This window comes from Adiantum capillus-veneris, chromosome 24 (genome assembly GCF_014529385.1).
Source record: "Adiantum capillus-veneris isolate H3 chromosome 24, ASM1452938v2, whole genome shotgun sequence".
Classification (NCBI taxonomy): Eukaryota; Viridiplantae; Streptophyta; class Polypodiopsida; order Polypodiales; family Pteridaceae; genus Adiantum; species Adiantum capillus-veneris.
The window spans coordinates 32,794,053-32,802,995 of record NC_140954.1 but is presented as its reverse complement, the minus strand read 5'-3'; positions in this window follow the sequence as shown (position 1 = coordinate 32,802,995).

Below are 8,943 nucleotides of genomic sequence, written 5' to 3'. Positions count from 1 at the left end.
TCACGTCTAAGAGGCACGACCATCATTCATTAACCCTAAATATAAGATGATACTTAGTCTAAATTAACTCATAACCTTGTAAAAGTACTTGACTAATCGGATCCACCCATCAGTAGACATAAATTTGTATGGATACTAGTCTCCTACTTTCCACACCACACTTACACGTTTCTTTTCTTTTTTAATTATTACCACATTGTTTTATGTATACAAATATTGTTTGTTTATTAAAATTTTGGATACAGGTTCCTTCATGTAAAGACCTTCAAACACTAACAAAATAATTCAAAAAAGACCTAATAAAAACAGTCCTATATTTTAACAAATTTCTTTTTTCAATTTTCACATGACTTTGCTGCTACCCATGGACTTTCTTTGTCTAACCAACAGAGCCTTTGTTTTGTTCAGACCCTGTTGTCATGTACTAAAGACAATAATGTAAGCTCACAGGACATTTATGACGGTTCGTTTGCCTCTTTTCAATGGTGAAAACTTGAATCTAATTTCCCATGAGGCAAATATACAATCTATGGGGGTTTTACAAAATGTTACGGATTAGCCTATTATTGATGCAGATGTACTTGATGTGGAAAGAACTAAGACTGAGCAGGCTAAAGGAATGCCAAAATAGCCAGTGCATACTCTAGGTGATAGTAAATTGGCACCTTTGTCTAGTCATACTCAATCAAGTTCTTGCCATGCATCTTATGCATTATATTGTTATGCTTTGGATAGTTCTAGCTTATGTGATGTAGAAGAACATGTGCCTTTTGATGAAGCACATAATTCAAAAAATTGGATGGCTACCATGCAGTCAGAATATGCTACACTTACAAAAAATGACACATGAACTTTATGTGATTTTCAACTTGCGGGTTTATAAGTTGAAACATAAGCCGAATGTTGAGATTGATCGTTGTAAGGTTTGACTTGTTTTGCAAAAGGTTATGCACAATAGAAAGGCATAGATTATGAAGAGAGTTTTGCTCCCACTTATTGTATGACTACTGTGCATTTTCTATGTGCATTGTTAACTCATGTTGGATGGGATGTACATCAATCAGAAATCATTACTGCTTTCTTGCATGGTGACATATTTGAGGAAGTTTATGTAATGCAACCTTGCGGTTTTGTCACATTAAAGGGAAAGAATATAAAGTTTGAAAATTTAAGAAAGCTTTGTTTAGGTTGGCACAATCTCCTCGTGTTTGGTATGAGAAATCTGACACTCATTTGGTTAAATGAGGCTTTTGTAATAGTCCAACATAAGAAACTTTGTATGTAAAGAGTGAGTGATGTACTTCTCCTCTCATTCTTTATGTTCAAATTGTTGATCACTGGACTCAATGAGACACATAGATGAAAGATTTGGGACCGTTGCATCATTACTTGGGCATAAAATTTGAGCAGTGTGAATCTGGTATTGCCTTGTGTCCAACAAGTTACATAGAGACATTGCTATGTAAGTTTTAAACTTGAGGATTGCAAACCTATTCCTACTCCCATGGAAACAGGTTTGAAATTGAGTCTTCATAATGTTGGTGATCCTACCGATGTCACTCTTTACCAAATTGTTGTTGAATGCCTTATTTATGTATGCAACACGAGGCTTGATATTAAGTTTGCAATCTCATAGGTCAGCAGTTTTTTGAATAGCCAAGGTTCTAAGAATTGGCGGGCTGTCAAGAGGAGTATTTGCTACATGAGTGGCACTTTGCATCTTGGCTTGTTTTATCCGAAGGGGATCCTTGCCACCAGATTTACATGTTTTTTTGGACCTAGATTGGGTTGGTTGTTAGGACACACGAGTGGTTTTTGTTTCATGCTCGGTTGTTCATGCATATCATGTTTGAGAAAGAAGCAACGTACTGTGGTCACTTCCAGTTATGAGGCTAATGTTGATCAAGAAGAAACCTACTATGGACACTTCTAGTTGTGAGGTTGAGTACATAGCAGTCTTCGTATCTACGATTGAGTGTGTATGGCTTAGATGACTTATGGCTAATTTAAGTGTTGGACATGACACTTTAACATCATCTACACTGACAATCAGAACGCATTAACAGTTGCAAGGAATCCAATTTTTTATGCTCGCAAAAAGCACATTGAGGTGCATTACCACTATGTCAGAGAGAGACTCTTAGCCAAAGATTTGGGCTTACTTCCTGTCACAATAACTAATATCTAATCCTCCTAAATGATTTTCTCATTTAATTTAATATGGGGACATACCATGGGAGAAAAATCTAGAATATTGGTTAAGCTGGCAGACCGATCACAGTAGGGATCCAAAGGATGGAAAATAGGGATTCAAAGGGGGACCATGTGCAAAGAGCAATGTGCAACAATGTGCTTCAAAGACCTTAAGGTTCAGTCCATTAAGACTTCCAAAATTCTAAGGTTTCAAAATTCAAAGGTTATGTTCAATGGTCAAACTCTAGGTAAATTGGATGCTTGTAGGAAGACTCAAAAGTCTTTCCACATCCCTATCTTGGAGGGTGCAAGCCCTTTTAGTAGGGGATGAGAGAGAAACACACACACACACACACACACACACACACACACACTCTAGCAAGCTCCCTTTATACAAAGGGAATAGGGAAACATATGTCAGCTCCCTATCCTAGTTGCCCCCAAGGTGCATTCAAATACTATTGGATGGCCACAGAGGTGGACCAATGAGAATTAGGCTGGAGTAAATCTAATTTAATTCATTGAAAAACACTTGATAAAAGAACCAATAGAAACTAAACTCTCTAAAAGACTATTGGACAGTCTCCCAAGGGCTCCAATGAGCATTCAACAGCCCAATGGCTTGCCTCATTCCTATTGGCTAGAAGACTAAGGGGTCCAATGAGAGTTTAATTGCATTATTCAATTACCTAAAGATCTCACAAAAGGGGAAAGGGGGACACGTGTCACAAGGCTATTACTTATGATTCTTAATTATAATTGACTAAAGCTTTGCAGGGTCCAATGGGATGCCAGCATGAGTAAAAAGCAAGAGGGGTCGACCAAGAGAGAGAGAGAGAGAGAGAGAGAGAGGGCTGATTTTTGCAAGGCATAATCTCACACACACACTCACACAAGCTCATTTGTGAAGTGAAGAAGACTCTCTCTCCTTCTCAAGCTTTAATGGAAAGCTCATCTTCTACTCCAAGCTTGTGAGAAGGGAGGCCTACACCAACAACTCTTGGCTTTGTGTTCGGGGGGTCCGCCTCTATGTATGTAATTATACCATGAGAGTTCAACAGGAGGGTTTTCTTAATTCAAAAATTTTGGGTAAATTTACATAAATATATTTAAATAAGGGGTTTTTTTATTGCACTTGGAAAAAAAACCCCGTAAGTTCATAAAGAAAGAGGGGTTGTTTTATTAGTTCAAGATTCACAGATAAAGGGTTTTTTAAATATCATTTGAACGCTCGTGTATAGATGGTTTACATATAGTGAACCCCCCAAGGCTTTGTGATGCAAATCCAACCAAGAGCCAAGCTCCAATGCATGCTCATCTCCTCTACCATGCTAATTACTAGGCTATGATAAGCTATTATGAGTGATTATGTGAGGAGATATACTCCTTTCTCGTAAGAAGTACTCCTTCTTCCTCTCGGTCTACTCTTATACTCCACTAGCTCTCACCATCTTCGAAGGTGTGTGAGGTCTTGTGTCTGAGACCGTGAGGGAATTAATGTTGTGTTTTCAAGTGTGAGCTTGGTGCCTGAAGCTTCCATCTTCATTGCACCAGCAAGTTTTTGAAGGAACACAAAGTATTGTATTGTAAAATGTCTCCCTTGATGGAGGAAACCTATAATACAAAGCCTTTTGGAGGGGGGATTGGCTCCATAAAAATCCGGTTCTCAATTGTTGTCAATAACTTAATTTCTCTCTCTTTTAAAATAATCTTCATGCCTATCTAACTAGGTGTTATGATTTTGTCGCTCTCTCCATCCAAGCACTCTTGCTATGCTCATTAGGAATCTATTCTAATGAAATTCTCACTATGTGTATGCTAATTTCCGCTACACATAAGTTACTAGACCATTCAATGTTACATTTGTATAAAAGCATAAGGTTTCTCTTCTCTTGCTCAAGAAGGGAGGTCCTTAAGCTAACTATCAATGGTTGGTATTATTAATTTCAATTGAGTTATTACAATAGGGGTTTCTAGCCTTGCAGTGCACCTCCTTCGTGCAGATAACGGGACATCAACGTCGAGAGCTATGGTCTTAATAGTGGAGTCCTCGGGGCTTGCCTACGGCTTAACCACTTGAGCTATTAGAATCTTGACAGGAGCCGGTACTGCTTTGGTGTTGAAGACCCTCTCTTCTATTCCTTGCAGTTAATGATATTTGAGCCACGGGTACGAGAACTTGAGTGCTTTTCTTAAGGGTTTAAGAGGAGTAGAAACTAGGGCTTGAAGTGCCAAAGTACACCTAGAAAATTCTACACCTAAAAGTTGTTAGAATGACCGGCAATAGTAAAGAGAGTGAAATTAATGTTGATAGCTTTGATTTTGCTAATGAACATGCTACTAATGATGCCTTTATGCTTGTTAACTACCTTGTTTCTAAGATTCAACAAGCCATGGGCAATCCATCCCTCCAAAGTGAAGTGCAACGACAGCTATGTACTCATGGGATTCTCCAAACTTCCCACCAAGAAGAGAGAGTACCTAGGAATCCTCCTTGTGAGACTTCCAAAAGAGGCCTCTCTTTGATAAGGGAAGAAGAAGAGGATCCATACGAAGGGCTCAAAAATCTACTACTTGATGACACATTTCCTTCCCAAAGGAGAACTCAAGTTACAATGGTAGAGCCCTCATCAAAGGAACAAGAAAGAAGTGAATCTCCTGCCACCTTGGTGGAGATGGCTCCATGAAGACGGCGGGAAAAATGCTCTCCAACACCCCCTAAAAACAAAAGACCATCGCACACTTTTCCACACCATAATTCTAAGAGGGACGAAAGAAAACACGATAACAAAAAGGCAAGAAAGAGGTCACTCTCTTCTCCATCTTCTTCATCCTCTTCCTCTTATGAAGAAAGTGATGGTGCGGACAAGGAGTAACAATGGAATAAAAAAGCGAGAAAGACGTCACCCTCTTGTCCATCCTCCTCAAATTCTTCTTCTTTTGAGAAAAGTGATGGTGCAACTTTTGAACCACCAAAAAGAAGAGGCCATAAGAAAACCTATGCCACGTGGAAGAGGTCGTCCAAGCTCACAAAGTTCAAAGAGGGGGGAAAGAACATCTCTTTCCTTACCTACGATGGTACCTTTGGTGCTACGGACAAAGTCTTGGCCTTCATTCAACAATTTGATGCAGCATTTATAGATGAGGGCTTCACGGAGTCCTCTAAGCTACACCATGTTGCTATGAATTTTCAAAAATCCGCCAAGCAATGGTGGTCTATCCTACGAGCAAGCAATGGTGGTCTAGCCTATGAGCATGGAAAGCTTTAAGAGGTCTCTGCCTACAAATCTATTCACAAATATGTAGACAAGTCTTGGAGCTTACATTTCAAAGCCACTGTCTTTGAAAAGATGGATTTTGGAGAGCAATAACAACAATTTTGTGTGGTCTTGCGGAGTATGCTAACTCCCAAAGGCCACACATCATATCTGCGGTCATATACCATACTATGGTGGCTTCATGAATCAATTTCCAACAAGGGGCTAAGAGAATTCTTAAGCCCACGGAAAACAAGGACCATAATATCGAGCCTAAGGGGGGACACTGTCCAAGAGTCTCTTAAAGGCAATGCCAACAACAACAAAGCTAAAGAGAAGGGAGTTTATAAAGGCAAAAATAAACTCTCTCTTGAAGAGCTTGAGCGTGATCGTAAAAATAACCAATGTTTCAAGTGCGGGGAGCAAGGGAATTCTTATTGTGTTTGTCCCAACAAGAGTACACAAAATGAGCCTCCTAGATCTACCTTGGTCAAAATCCAAGAAGAGGAAGCTCACCACAAAGGATCTCCTCTATGCCATGCTTGGGGAAAGGTAAGAGAATATGATGCTTTTATTCTCTTTGACCGTGGTTCTACTCACAATTTCAAATCCACGGAGTTGGCCAGCAAGCTAGGCATCCAAGCCTATGCGATGGGAGATTTCCTACCCGCTGATGGTGCTTTCAAGGGGCAAGAAGCTTCAATCACTCCCTTAATTAGGAAATTGAGGCTCCATGTCAAAAGCTATGTGGACAAGGAGGACTTCTTCATGTCTCCTCTCACGCACGAGGATGTAATCCTAGGGGCACCATGGTTTGATCGCATGGCTGCCAATGTTAAATTCCCTGAAAGGAAAATCTACTAATTTAGGTTCAGGAAAAAGGATATGTACATAGATGCTAAAAGAGTTGGGTAACACCATACCGATTGTACATACGCAAGATTTCAATAAGTCAATAAACAGCTCTATTTCCATGTATATGATTTTTGTTAGAGATTCTCAAAATGAACCTAATGCTTTAGCAAAAGAAAATATAAACAATCACAAGGAATTAGAGTTATTCAATTTTCTCAAGGGATTTCAAGAGCTTTTATTGATGACATCCCTTGTGAACTACCTCCTAAACGAGGCAATGATGACCATGCAATTGAACTTCTTCCATGAAGTTCAACACCTAATAAACCTCCTTATAGAGTTTCCCAAGCTCAACAAGAGGAGATTATGCGGCAAGTGCATGAGTTAGTTGAGAAGGGCATGGTTAGGCCTAGCTCATCTCCATTTTGTTCACCCATGTTATTAGTCCAAAAGAAAGACGACACATATTGTATGTGTGTCAACTATAGAGCACTAAATAGGATCACTATCAAGAATAGGTTTCCTGTTCCACGGGTAGAAGACCTATCTGATAAGCTGCAAGGGTTGACCTACTTCAGTAGGATTGACCTAAAAAGTGGCTACCATCAAATAAGGATAGTTGATCAAGACATTGTAAAAATCACATTTTGCACTATGTTTGGTCTTTACGAATACATTGTCATGCCTTTTGGCTTGACCAATGCACCAGTCACATTTAACTGCTTGATGGAGAAGCTATCTAGGCCTCACCGAACCTTTAATGGAGTGTTCTTTGATGATATAATCATCTACTCTAATTCATTAAACAAACACAAGCAGCACCTCCAGGTAATATTTCAAGTCTTACGAGAGAATAAACTTTATATCAATAGAAAAAAAAGTGAGTTTTTCTTACAAGAAATTCAATATTTAGGTCACATTATCTCTCACAATGGCATCCAAATAGATCCATAAAAGCTAGTGGTAATAATAGGATGGCCTAATCCAAGGAATCTACATGAACTAAGAAGCTTTATAGGTACGTGTGCATACTATAGACGCTTCGTAGAAAAGTTCTCACAAATCGCGGGACCATTACATGACCTAACAAAGAAAAACATTAGGTGTACATGGTTTGCCAAGGAGCACAATGCTTTCAAAAAGCTTATCTCTCAACCTGTGATTACACTGTTGAATCTCTCAAAGCCATTTGAGGTCCAATGTGATGCTTGTGGTGATTTCCTTGGAGCTATTTTGCTCCAAGAAGGGCACTCCATAGCCTATGAGAGTCGAAAGCTTGACCCTCTTGCAATTGTGCATGCCTTGACTCATGGAAGACTACTTATAGGGGACTCCTTTCATTTTGCGGATGGATCACCAAAGCCTTAAGTACTTCATGACGCACACCAAGCTCTCCAAGAAACAAATGAGGTGGTCAAATTTCCTTTCGCAATTTCACTTTCATATTTCTCACATTGCTGGCAAGCATAATTAAGTAGCCGATGCACTCTCAAGACGGTCGAGAGTGAATGCGGTTTCCATAGAAACTCACAATGATCTATCTTCTACGATAGATGAGTATGCTATTGATCTTGATTTTAGAGATAAAGAGCACAGTGTCACCAAGCTCACAAGGAGACATCCACCACCATTTGGCCTGTAACTTTTTCATAAAGGAGAGAGTTGGATGCTCTTAAAATTTTTGCTTGCTCTTTAAGGATAGCATCCTCTGATATCATGTCTTGCTCCCTCTCAACCTCCTTTCCTGCTTTGATATCCTGGGCCTTTCTTGTCTCATACTCATGTGTAACATCTTCAATGACAACCCCTGAATCTTTCTGCTTCTTGGAAGGAGGGATATTTAAAATTTGGAAGGATTTAAGATCCTCACTAGGAATAAGCTCAAGAGCCTTATCAAACTTGTACCTCAGCCTTGACACAAGCACAAAATCTTTGCTCATAAGTGTGACCCTGTGAGCAAATGCACCTGCAATGTAGCTATCATTCATAAAGTCTACGAGCAAATCCTCGGCAGCTTCCTGAAGGCACATCAATCTTGAGGATGCCACCTTACTGAGACAAAAGTTTTGATATTCATCATGCTCACAAGTCTATCTGATATCTCTTTGACAACTCTCATGAAAGGTAGCTTTGGAATCAGTAGACAAGTAGACTTTTGTGCTTTTCTTATTTCTCTTAAAGATTTGACTTGATAATTCAACCTTTTTCTAGCAGTGGGCCTTTGACGAGGTTGTGGAGGTGGTTTCTCTTGATCTTCTTTCTCTAAATCATCTTTCTCTGGATCTTTTGGGGCTTGGTAGACTTTTCTTGCAGTCTGTTTTGTCCTCGCCATTTGGGTCAAAAAGTACAAAACACCGCATGACGCGATAGCTGGGTCACCCACAGTCTAGAAGCTATCTGTATTGCGTCGTATGTGAAGCTAATGATCTTGGCTAGGAATCATAGAAGGACACCTGCACGACGCGATAGACGGATCACCCACATTCTAGAACATGTCCGTATCGCGTCGTGTGTGAAGTTGTTGACCTTGGCAATAAATCAAGGAAGGACACTTGCACGATGCGATAGCCACGTCACCCACATTCTAGAACATGTCCGTATCGCGTCGTATGTGAAGCTGTTGATCTCGGCAATGAAT